The sequence below is a fragment of the Leuciscus leuciscus genome (assembly GCF_965113295.1).
Source record: "Leuciscus leuciscus genome assembly, chromosome: 16".
Classification (NCBI taxonomy): Eukaryota; Metazoa; Chordata; class Actinopteri; order Cypriniformes; family Leuciscidae; genus Leuciscus; species Leuciscus leuciscus.
The window spans coordinates 11,654,054-11,664,383 of NC_138740.1; the positions used below are offsets into that span (position 1 = coordinate 11,654,054).

General features: G+C 36.9%; 1 long non-coding RNA gene across 1 annotated transcript; it reads left to right on the top strand.

The window, feature by feature from the left end:
• The first annotated feature begins 265 nt into the window (after nt 1-265).
• Nucleotides 266-3,183, top strand: LOC309477230. Its single transcript, XR_014198582.1, has 3 exons — nt 266-2,403; nt 2,701-2,722; nt 2,904-3,183. It is a non-coding gene; the product is annotated as an uncharacterized lncRNA (long non-coding RNA).
• The last annotated feature ends 7,147 nt before the right edge of the window (nt 3,184-10,330 follow it).

Consider the following 10,330-nt stretch of genomic DNA (forward strand, 5'->3'; position numbering starts at 1 on the left):
TTTTCTGCTTGACCGGTTTAAGAAAATACACTGCCGGCCATATTGTTTAGAGAGGGTGTAATTTTTGATGATGTATGATCCACCCTCTTCAAACTCCGGGTCACTACCATTTTTTATTGAGGTGTACCATGTCTGTCCATCAGTTAGGGCGGACAGTGTGGTCACCTTGTATTCTCCAACATCAATTATGTTGTTGTTGGATGTGAAATTTAAAGCCTTTTGGCTCCTGCGGCTACCCACACATTTGACTTTTAGACTGCTTGCTGACTGTAGGGGGTTGCCATCCTAAGAATAATACACAAAAAAGGGTAAGGTTATAACTTTCATAATGTTTTCAATGACTTTCTAACACATGAAAATATCATGATACATGACCTGTTTTTTTTTTTATATTTCACAGGAATTTATTTATTTATTCATGTTGTTTTATTTATAGTTTAGTTTAGATTTATTTATTGAAAGTCAATGATAAAATTTCTAATGAAGTAAAGTTTTACCTCAGAAAATAAACTCAACCTTAGCCATAACCCTATAGACGGGCCCTTTTCCAATTAATATTTACATCACAAGAAATGTTAATCAACTTCCAATTCATAAATTAATCGCGTCAATACATTTCTTGTGAGGTAAAAAATTACCTCAGGACAGGACTTCTCTCTTTTTTTACTTAATATTTCACAGGAATTGATTTATTTATTCATGTAGTTGATTTATATATTAAAAGTCATTGATACAATTTCTAATGAGGTAAAGTTTTACCTCAGAAAATGAAATTTCCTGTCAGCTAATGGAAAGGGCTTTTTTCTGACTTTTTTATTATTTGTATTTATTAATTTCTTTGTAAATTAACATTTCTAAATACACAGTGTTTCAGATACATCAATACATGTTATATCTTCTGTCTCACCTTTAACTCCAGCAGGGGAACAATAGCGCCTACTCTGGTAAGCGTTGGAGAACTGCTGCGCACTGAAGAAGACTGGCTGTGCACGTCTTTTAAGCGGGACTCCTGCTGCGCGCACCCTTTGTGTGTGTGTGTGTGTGTGTGCGCGCGCGCGCGTTCGCGTGTGCGTGTTAATATCTTTAACAGATAAGGAATTTTATTTATATTATTTGTGATTTGATATTCTTTGTGACTTTATGATATTATTAGCATTTCCTGCGCTGTCTGTGTGTGCGCGTTTTGATAAATATTTGAACCTGTAGTTATTTTTATTTATTGTATTAAATATTAACTTGTAATGGATATTTTTAACTTGAAATTAATTTTATTTAAAACAAAAAGGCCTTGCACAACTTTTGTGAGCACGCTTTTGATTAATATTTTTAACTTTTAATTAATTTTATTGTAATGAATATTTTTAACTGGATTAATTATTTATTAAAATGATTTTTTTTAACTTGTAATGAATTTTATTTAAAATAAATCCCTATTAAATCTATTTTGCCTGCAATTGTTTTAAATTAATTAGGGTTTAAAACCGATCTACACGGATTTCCTATTACCCTTTATGCTGACTTCTAACTTGTCTAGTTGATGCCCAATGTATTAATTAAACATTTCCGTTTTTTATTACGGACGAGCCCACATTTGTTTGTGGCTGTGCGCAGCTTTTAACGGACTCTGGGTGCGCGCATCTCCTGCGCAGTCTGTGTGGGTGGGCGCGTTGTGATAAATATTTTTAACTTGTTATTTTTATTTATTGTAATAAATGTTTTTTAAATTGTAATGACTTTTGAATGTATTTTTACTAATTAAACTTGATTATAAGGGTATTAGTTTTTAGTATTCAAACGAATATAACGGCTGGCCAATTAGACTGTGGAATGCTGCATAACTAATGATTCTGGATTTTTCTATGCCTGCTGTTTTGCGTCGGGTGAGTAAGAAAATCTGTCTCAGGTAATTAAAATGTGTGTGGGTCAACGAGTTGAATGCAGTTAAACTTATTTGATTATGAATGTTTATAATAGCTGAAACATGAACAATAATTAATTTCCATTAAGCATTACAATAATAACGTGTCTCGTGAGGAGATTGTGCTAACGGTTTCAGGCCCGGCTGCAGGATGAAATGACTGAGGGGACATGTGAAATTGTTAAGGGTTAGGCATAACTTTATACCATCAATGATCAATACACACTGATAACTCGCTTAATAAAAAGATAAGCCAGCGTCATTTATTATGCATATATCAACCCTTTTTCACGCTTAATTGTAATATTCTATTTTAGATCGTTCCCCCTTAATGTTTCCATGGCGACGCGTCATATTTGTCACGTGACACACCGCAGCCACTGTATGACAGATGTGTCGCTTTTATTTTCTTTTTTTCTTCAAAATATTCACAAACTTGCTTACCTTGTCATCAACTATCTGATCTTCCGATTCTCAAAAAATGTGTAAGTGAGTGTGTTTGGTCTTTTAAAAACTTGTATATAAAAAAGAAAAACATATCTTGATCTATAACGTGAGATGGGCGCCACCATGTTTCTTTGCACCGCAGTTCAGAGAATCCTGTCAAATGTACTTATTCATGTGATTCAGATTAGTCAATGATATTTTTAAGACTTTACAGTTATTCTGTACATCCATGCAGGCATGTGCAATATTTTACTTGTATAATAGTTAATCATATGTGATTTCTTATTTTTCTCCCTTTTTCTTTTATGTGAACACGTTTGTAAAAATCTTGCCAGTTCATTGCATGCATCCATTGCGGTAAGTAATCTTTTTAACTGACTGTCACATTCTCAGTATTTGCATTTACAATTGACAATGGAATAGCAATCTACATCAGCATATTTCACAACATGTAATAACCTCTTTTATTAAGCACTTAACACTTAAGATTTGAATAACATTTTTGGAATCAAGATTACTCATTTCATTTACCCATTAGGTTTCGTATCTCCTCCACTGCCTCGTAGCCACTGCCAACTGCCATCAGCACCTTCATTTCAAGGTAATCCACTAGTATTTGAGTGACAGCTTGACAGATTCTCAGTATTTGCATTTATCATGGAAAAAACGACCTTTTGTATAACAGCATTGTATTAAATTGTGTAACAGCAGAATGGATTGCAGACATTAACATCATAGACATAAATTGTAATGTTTATATTACATTCACCTTTATTGCCATCTAGGAACCTTTGTGGTAAATAAATATAACACCAATAAAATTCAGATTAGGAAAAAAATAAGAGTAACCATAAAACAGAAAAACCAAAAACAGAGACTTGAAAGCGGACAGAGAAGGGGCCGTTCTAATCGCTTAGAGGCAGGCTGTTCCAGAGTCGTGGCCCTAAATTCATGGTCCTTTAAAGTCTATTCTCTGAGAATAGGATAGAAATTTGTTCAAATTTACGACACTTATGAAGAAGTTTGGCCGCAGCGTTTCAGACTAGCTGAAGACAAGCAATTTGAGACTTGGATACACAGCAAAATAATGAATTGCATTAATCTAGCCGAGACGTAACAAACGCATGAACAGCCATTTCTATTCTCTATCACAAGCTGTTTATTTATTTTCATTTTTCCATAGGGTTGAGGCTGCTTTGACTGTCTATGCAAGTAACACACACAACATATTAATCATTAGTTATGTCTTTATATTGATTAATACACAATTCTACATGTCCTGTAGGGTCCACATAGACATTGCTGTTTTAGTCTTTACTGTATACAGTATATAACATTGTGATATTTTACACATTTAGCCATTGGTAGAAATTAGAGTAAAGGTAAATATATTTGTTTGTTGGACATGTAAATATGCTGAGTAAAAACAAGGTTTTGTAGCTTAAAATGAACAGCTTGATTTGTGTGAGATGTGTCTCTTTTTCTCTCTCCCTGCAGTAGATTGGACATCTCTATTCCCATCAACAGTATGTAAGAACTGTTTTTAAATGTGATGGCGTATTATCATAAGCCCCAAAAATGTGTTGAAAATATATTGATTACTACATTCTGTATTTATTTATTACATTGTCCCACCTCTATACAGTAAGTAATCATTTTAGAAATAATTTTTGTTTTACTATTATTATTATATTTGCCCAATTAACTGTTAAGTGAAGTTTTAATTAAGTGCATTTTGTATTAAGGTTTTCTGTAAAGAATGTAATTAACTTGTTTTTTTCTCTGTGTGTGTGTGTGTGTGTGTGTGTGCGTGTGCGTGTGTGTCGTTTAATGTCCTGTCCTATCCTATACCTTTATGTCCTTTTTTCACTCAAACTTTTATCTCGCTTAAACCTCTACCTCTCGCCCATTCTGTTCTTTCTCTTCAAAACAAAAATTGACTGGCTGCTACCCCAAAACGCTGCTGCATTGCTTGCTGCTTCGCTTGCTCGCACCCCAAACGCAATCTCAAAAATGCAAAAACCAAAACGCATAAACCCAAACTGCACATGCAAGCTTGCTAACGCATCTTTAAAAATTAAAAGCCAGAACCACAACAAGTTTTTCCCCCAAAACGCTTTGAAAACCAAAAACACTTTGAAAACCAAAACCTATGAAAACTCTGACAACTTGACTAAAAAACGCTTGACTTGACTGTAAAAAGCTGGGACTGTGAAAAACTTGAACCCAGGTGAGAAAAATCAACTGCAGATTCAGGAAAAAGTGGAATATCAACTCTTTTAAAGTACACAATTTTTTTGATTAACCTAACTTCAAATCAATTAATTAACTGTTGTTATATATCGACTGTTGTATACTGTTACTAATATATATATTTCTGTATATCTGATCGCATAAAAGGCATTATCTTTTGTGTTCGTTTTCTCAAGTAACAGTAAATATCAATATTTGTACCCATTACTCAAACATATTTGCTTGATTGCCAGTGCTCAAACATCACCATGCCAAGAAGAGGAAAGAGGAGTGAATCTCAGAAACATTGCAGAAACCTAAAAGCTTCATGTGGCACCAATAGCAGTACTTCTGGAGCAGGTATGGTTGGTGAAAACATGTATGTTCTGTCTGTTACAGCATCCCACTGTCAAAGCGATTCTAGGTACAAGATTTACTCCAGAAGTCGTCAGTGTACATGCAATGCCCTAATGTTCCTAGCTGTCCATAATGAACGTAATGAGCTACTCGGTTTCGATTTAGACCGCATTTTACAGAAAGGTGATGCCCTTTACACTAGTGTCAAAAAAACACTGCGGAGCAAAGGACAATATGTGGCTAATTTTTTTAACTTTGATGAGCTGCCAAGCACAGTTAAGACCAACTCTGCCTGCTACAACATCCTGAAACATCCTCAGAGAGTTGGATTCCTAAAAGATTCACCTGTCCTAGGCGAGTATGAAAACCTAGAGAATACTCTGCAATGTCTCAGAGCTGATGTGAGTGACGCGTTGCTGATGTGTGGATGCTCGTGTATCGCCGTATTCAGAGATCGCTCAGGGAGGTTTGGTTATTTTGACTCTCACTGCAGATCAGCATATGGAATGCCTGAAGATGAAAGCACTGGTACAGCCGTGATGTTGACCTTCTTCCGTTTAGAGGACATGATTGAGAGGTTGCTGCTATTGTTTCAAGGGTGTTTTGATTTGAGAGACCAGCAACAGTTTGATCTGCTGCCTGTATCGTTCATTAACCGAATAACTGAAAGAAGTGTACGTCCTGAAGTCTCCCCGAACTGCTGTGAGCTTGAACGTGATGTACAACCATCTGTCTCTTTTGAGAACGAAGCTCTGTCAAACAAAGAACAATGCAGGTCTGCTGATGTCTCACAACTGGATGTTCAAGTCCAAGATGTGCAACCATCCACCTCTTTTGAGAACGAAGCTCTGTCAAACAAAGAACAATGCAGGTCTGCTGATGTCTCACAACTGGATGTTCAAGTCCAAGATGTGCAACCATCCACCTCTTTTGAGAACGAAGCTCTGTCAAACAAAGAACAATGCAGGTCTGCTGATGTCTCACAACTAGATGTTCAAGTCCAAGATCCATTTCAACAACTATCTGAGACTACTGTTAACAGTGACGCATCAACTGATGAACAAGTCCACTTGACTAAGCAGTATAAAATCAAAGTTATAACTTCCGTCACTCAGGATAGCGACAGATATAAAAATGTGTCATTCAGTAAAACATTTCCTGATTTGCTTTCACCGAGTGCATCTATGCCGATAGCATTGTCCGCTCCAAATCAACAATATTCAAAACAAACTGACTTAAATAAGCAATTGAAAAAACTGAACAAGACTCAAAGGCGAAAGGCTTACAGTTCAAAATGGCACAAAGAAATGAGTTCCATCAAAAAACAGACTAAACGCAAAATCCATAATTATAAAACTTATAAGGAAATTAATAAACAAGCCATGAAGAACAAATATTGTAATAATGCAATTTACAGAGAACACCACAAACAAGCCATGAAAAACAATTATAAACATATTAACGAATACAGAGAGAGAAAAAAGAGTACTGTAACCAGCAATTACAAGAATGACAAACAGTTCAGGGAGAGACAAAAGAACTATATAATTAGAAACTACAGGAATGATGAAAAATTCAGGGAGAGACAAAAGAGCTATATAATTAGAAACTACAGGAGTGACGCACAGTTCAGGGAGAGACAAAATAACTATACAATTAGAAACTACAGGAATGATGAACAATTTAGGGAGAGACAAAAGAGCTATATAATTAGAAAATACAGGAATGACGCACAGTTCAGGGAGAGACAAAAGAGCTATATAATTAGAAACTACAGGAATGATGAACAATTCAGGGAGAGACAAAAGAGCTATATAATTAGAAAATACAGGAATGACGCACAGTTCAGGGAGAGACAAAAGAGCTATATAATTAGAAACTACAGGAATGATGAACAATTCAGGGAGAGACAAAAGTCCTATATCATAAGAAATTATAGGAATAATCCTAAATACAAGGAGCAGCATATGCAATATATTGTTGATAGATATTTAAAGGATCCTATTTTTAGGCAAAGGCAAACAGACCATTATACAAACCGATGCAAAAATGATCCTAACTTCTATGAAAAAAGGAAGAACATTTTTAAACAACGTTATCACTGTGATGCACATTTTAGGGCTCGTCAGAAAGAATATAACTTATTCAAATCTAAAAACAAAATATCTGCACTCAAGGTACTTCACACAGTACAGTGTGCACAAGACATACAGCGCAAATACAAAAACATGAATCTGATGCGCCAGCAGAGAGACACGTTACAAAATAACCAGCCTGACGCAGTACAAGATCCGACTGTGTTAAGAGCCTTAAATGTTTTCAGAGAAGTTATAAAACAGGGCCCAACTTATGTCTGCACATGCTGTGCCAGAGCGCTCTTCTCAAATCAAGTGAAATCATGTGATCGTGAGCGCTATCAAAAGATCCCGACAGTTGCTTCAGTTTGCTTGACTGGAAACTATCTTCACGTCTGCTCCGACTGCCCTGATCAATGTCCTTTGGAGAACAGGAAAACAGAGTGGATCTGTCACTGCTGCCATAACACACTATTGAGAGGTCTGATGCCAGACATTGCTTTAGCTAATAAACTTCAGTTTGCTCCCATTCCTCCAGAACTCTGCGATTTGAATGTTCTTGAAAGACACGTAATTGCAAAGTACATTCCTTTTGCTAAGATTGTTACACTACCGAAAGGCCAGCAAAGAGCTATTAAAGGTGCTGTGATTTCTGTTGCATCTGAAGTAGAAACAACCGTAAATTGTTTACCCAGACCAAGAAGTGAATCACAACTGCTTACAGTGAAACTGAAGAGACGTATGTGTTACCAAGGTCACTATCAGTTTCAGACTTTGAACATGCAAAAGGTTTTGTCTGCTTTAAGAAAGCTAAAAGATATCCATTCAGAATATAAAGATATTGTCATTAATGCAGAACTCTCTGAAGAAGAAATGTTTAATGAGCATGAAGAGTGTGCAAATGACATCAATGCTTCTGAAGAAGAAATGTTTAATGAGCATGAAGAGTGTGCAAATGACATCAATGCTTCTGAGGAAGAAATGTTTAATGAGCATGAAGAGTGTGCAAATGACATCAATGCTTCTGAAGAAGAAATGTTTAATGAGCATGAAGAGTGTGCAAATGACATCAATGCTCCCGATGAGGAAATGGATATTGAGAACAGTAGACAAAGTGAGAACACTGAAGAACAGAGCAATGATGCAAATGATGACACTACTGCAGAAGAGCAATCGAGAGGCCTTGCCTTGGACACATGTCTTCAGCCCCCAGATCTCGGCCAGCAGCTGTTGTCTTATAATGATGGAATATTTTGCATTGCCCCAGCAGAGAGAAACACTCCTGTAAACACTTTCAAAATTCCTAAACTTGAGTCTATGGCGTTTCCAGTGCAGTTTCCAGATGGCAAGAACACCTTTGATGAGCCTGGAAGAGCAAAACATGTTTCCCCCAGCAGATACTTTAACTCTAGACTATTCTCTATTGACAATCGTTGTGCGAAGGATACCAACTATATCTTCTTTGCGCAGTTCGTGACTGAAATGAACATGGCCACATCTAGTATGTCTATCCAGCTGAGGAAAGCAAAACCCATGACCCGTGATGGACGCAGAATAAACTGTTCAATGCTGCAGGACAAACAGGAGTTAGAAAAGCTTGTAATAAACAAGGAAGCTACACGATTCATGCAACCATTAAGAGGGACTCCAGCATACTGGGAGAAATCTCTCCGTGATCTGTTTGCTATGCTGAGACAGCTGGGCACTCCTACATTTTTCTGTACGTTTAGTGCTGCTGAGATGAGATGGCCTGATGTGATTACTGCTATTAAAGCACAACAAGGTGAAACCGTGAACTTTGCTGAATTAGACTGGTCCGAAAAATGTGAAATCCTCAGAAGTAACTCTGTGACAGCGATGAGAATGTTTGAGAAACGAGTTGAAGCCTTGATGAGAGATTTGATAAATTCCCCTGCTCGACCTATCGGTGAGGTAATTGACTTTTTTTACAGAGTAGAGTTCCAGCTACGTGGCTCTCCACACATTCACTGCTTATTTTGGGTGAAAGATGCTCCAGAGTTTGAAAAAGATCAAGATCAGGATGTGTGTGATTTCATTGATAAATACATATCGTGCAAATTACCAGACCCAGACAAAGATCCAGAACTACATAAAATTGTAAGTGAAGTACAGATGCACAGTCGTAACCACTCAAAATCCTGTAGAAAGAACAAGAAGCACTGCCGGTTTGGATTTCCTAAACCACCCATTAACAGAACAATGATATCACGCCCCAGACCTCCTCCTGCAGATCAGTCTGATGAAGGGAATGAATCAGAGGAAAGAAATTATGCCAGTTTCGCAAAAGAACAGCTACAGAATGTGTGGGATCTACTGAATGACTCGACTCAGAGTTTTGATAGCATTACACAGCTACTTCATAAAGTAAACATGACTTATGAAGAGTATGAGAAACATATTGATACTATTTCTACATCAAGTTCAATATTCATGGAGAGACGACCACAGGACTGCTGGGTGAATGGCTATAATCCAATGCTGTTAAGAGCCTGGGATGCAAACATGGACATACAGTTCATTCTGAACCCCTACAGCTGTATCATGTATATTGTCTCGTACATTTCAAAAGCTGAGCATGAGATGAGTGATTATCTTAAAAAAGTGATAAAAGACTCAAGCCATGATGACCTGTCTGAACGTGAGTGCATGAAGCAGATCATGAATGCCTATGCAAAGAACAGAGAAGTCAGTGCTCAGGAGGCAGTCGCTCGCACATGCAGTCTGAAATTAAAATCATCATCACGTGCTGTCATATTCATACCTACTGATGACAATGCTGTAAAGATGAGTTTACCAATGAGGTGCTTGGAGAGCATGGATGATGACATAGAGAACGTGTGGATGACAGGATTGCCAGAAAAGTACAAGGCCAGACCAAATAGACCTGAATTTGAGAACATGTGCATGGCTGAATTTGCAAGTGAATATCGCATTGTTTATGCAGGAAAAACAAAAGGTAAAAATGTCTTGCCACTTCAAAAAAACTTGGGACACATACAGAAAAGAACAAGAGGAAAACCTGCTGTCATCAGATTTGCTCGTTTTTCACAGCAGAAAACCCCAGAAAAATTCTATGGAACTTTTCTAAAGCTATACTTGCCATATCGCTCAGATGAGCAGCTGAAGTCCACAAGATTTCAGACATATGAATCATTTTATGCATTTGCTTCTGTAAAACTACCAGGAACTGATGAACTGCAGCGTGTGCACAATATTGTGAACGAAAATCGTGAGAAATATGAAAAACATAACGAGGCTATAGAAAAGGCAATTGAGGATT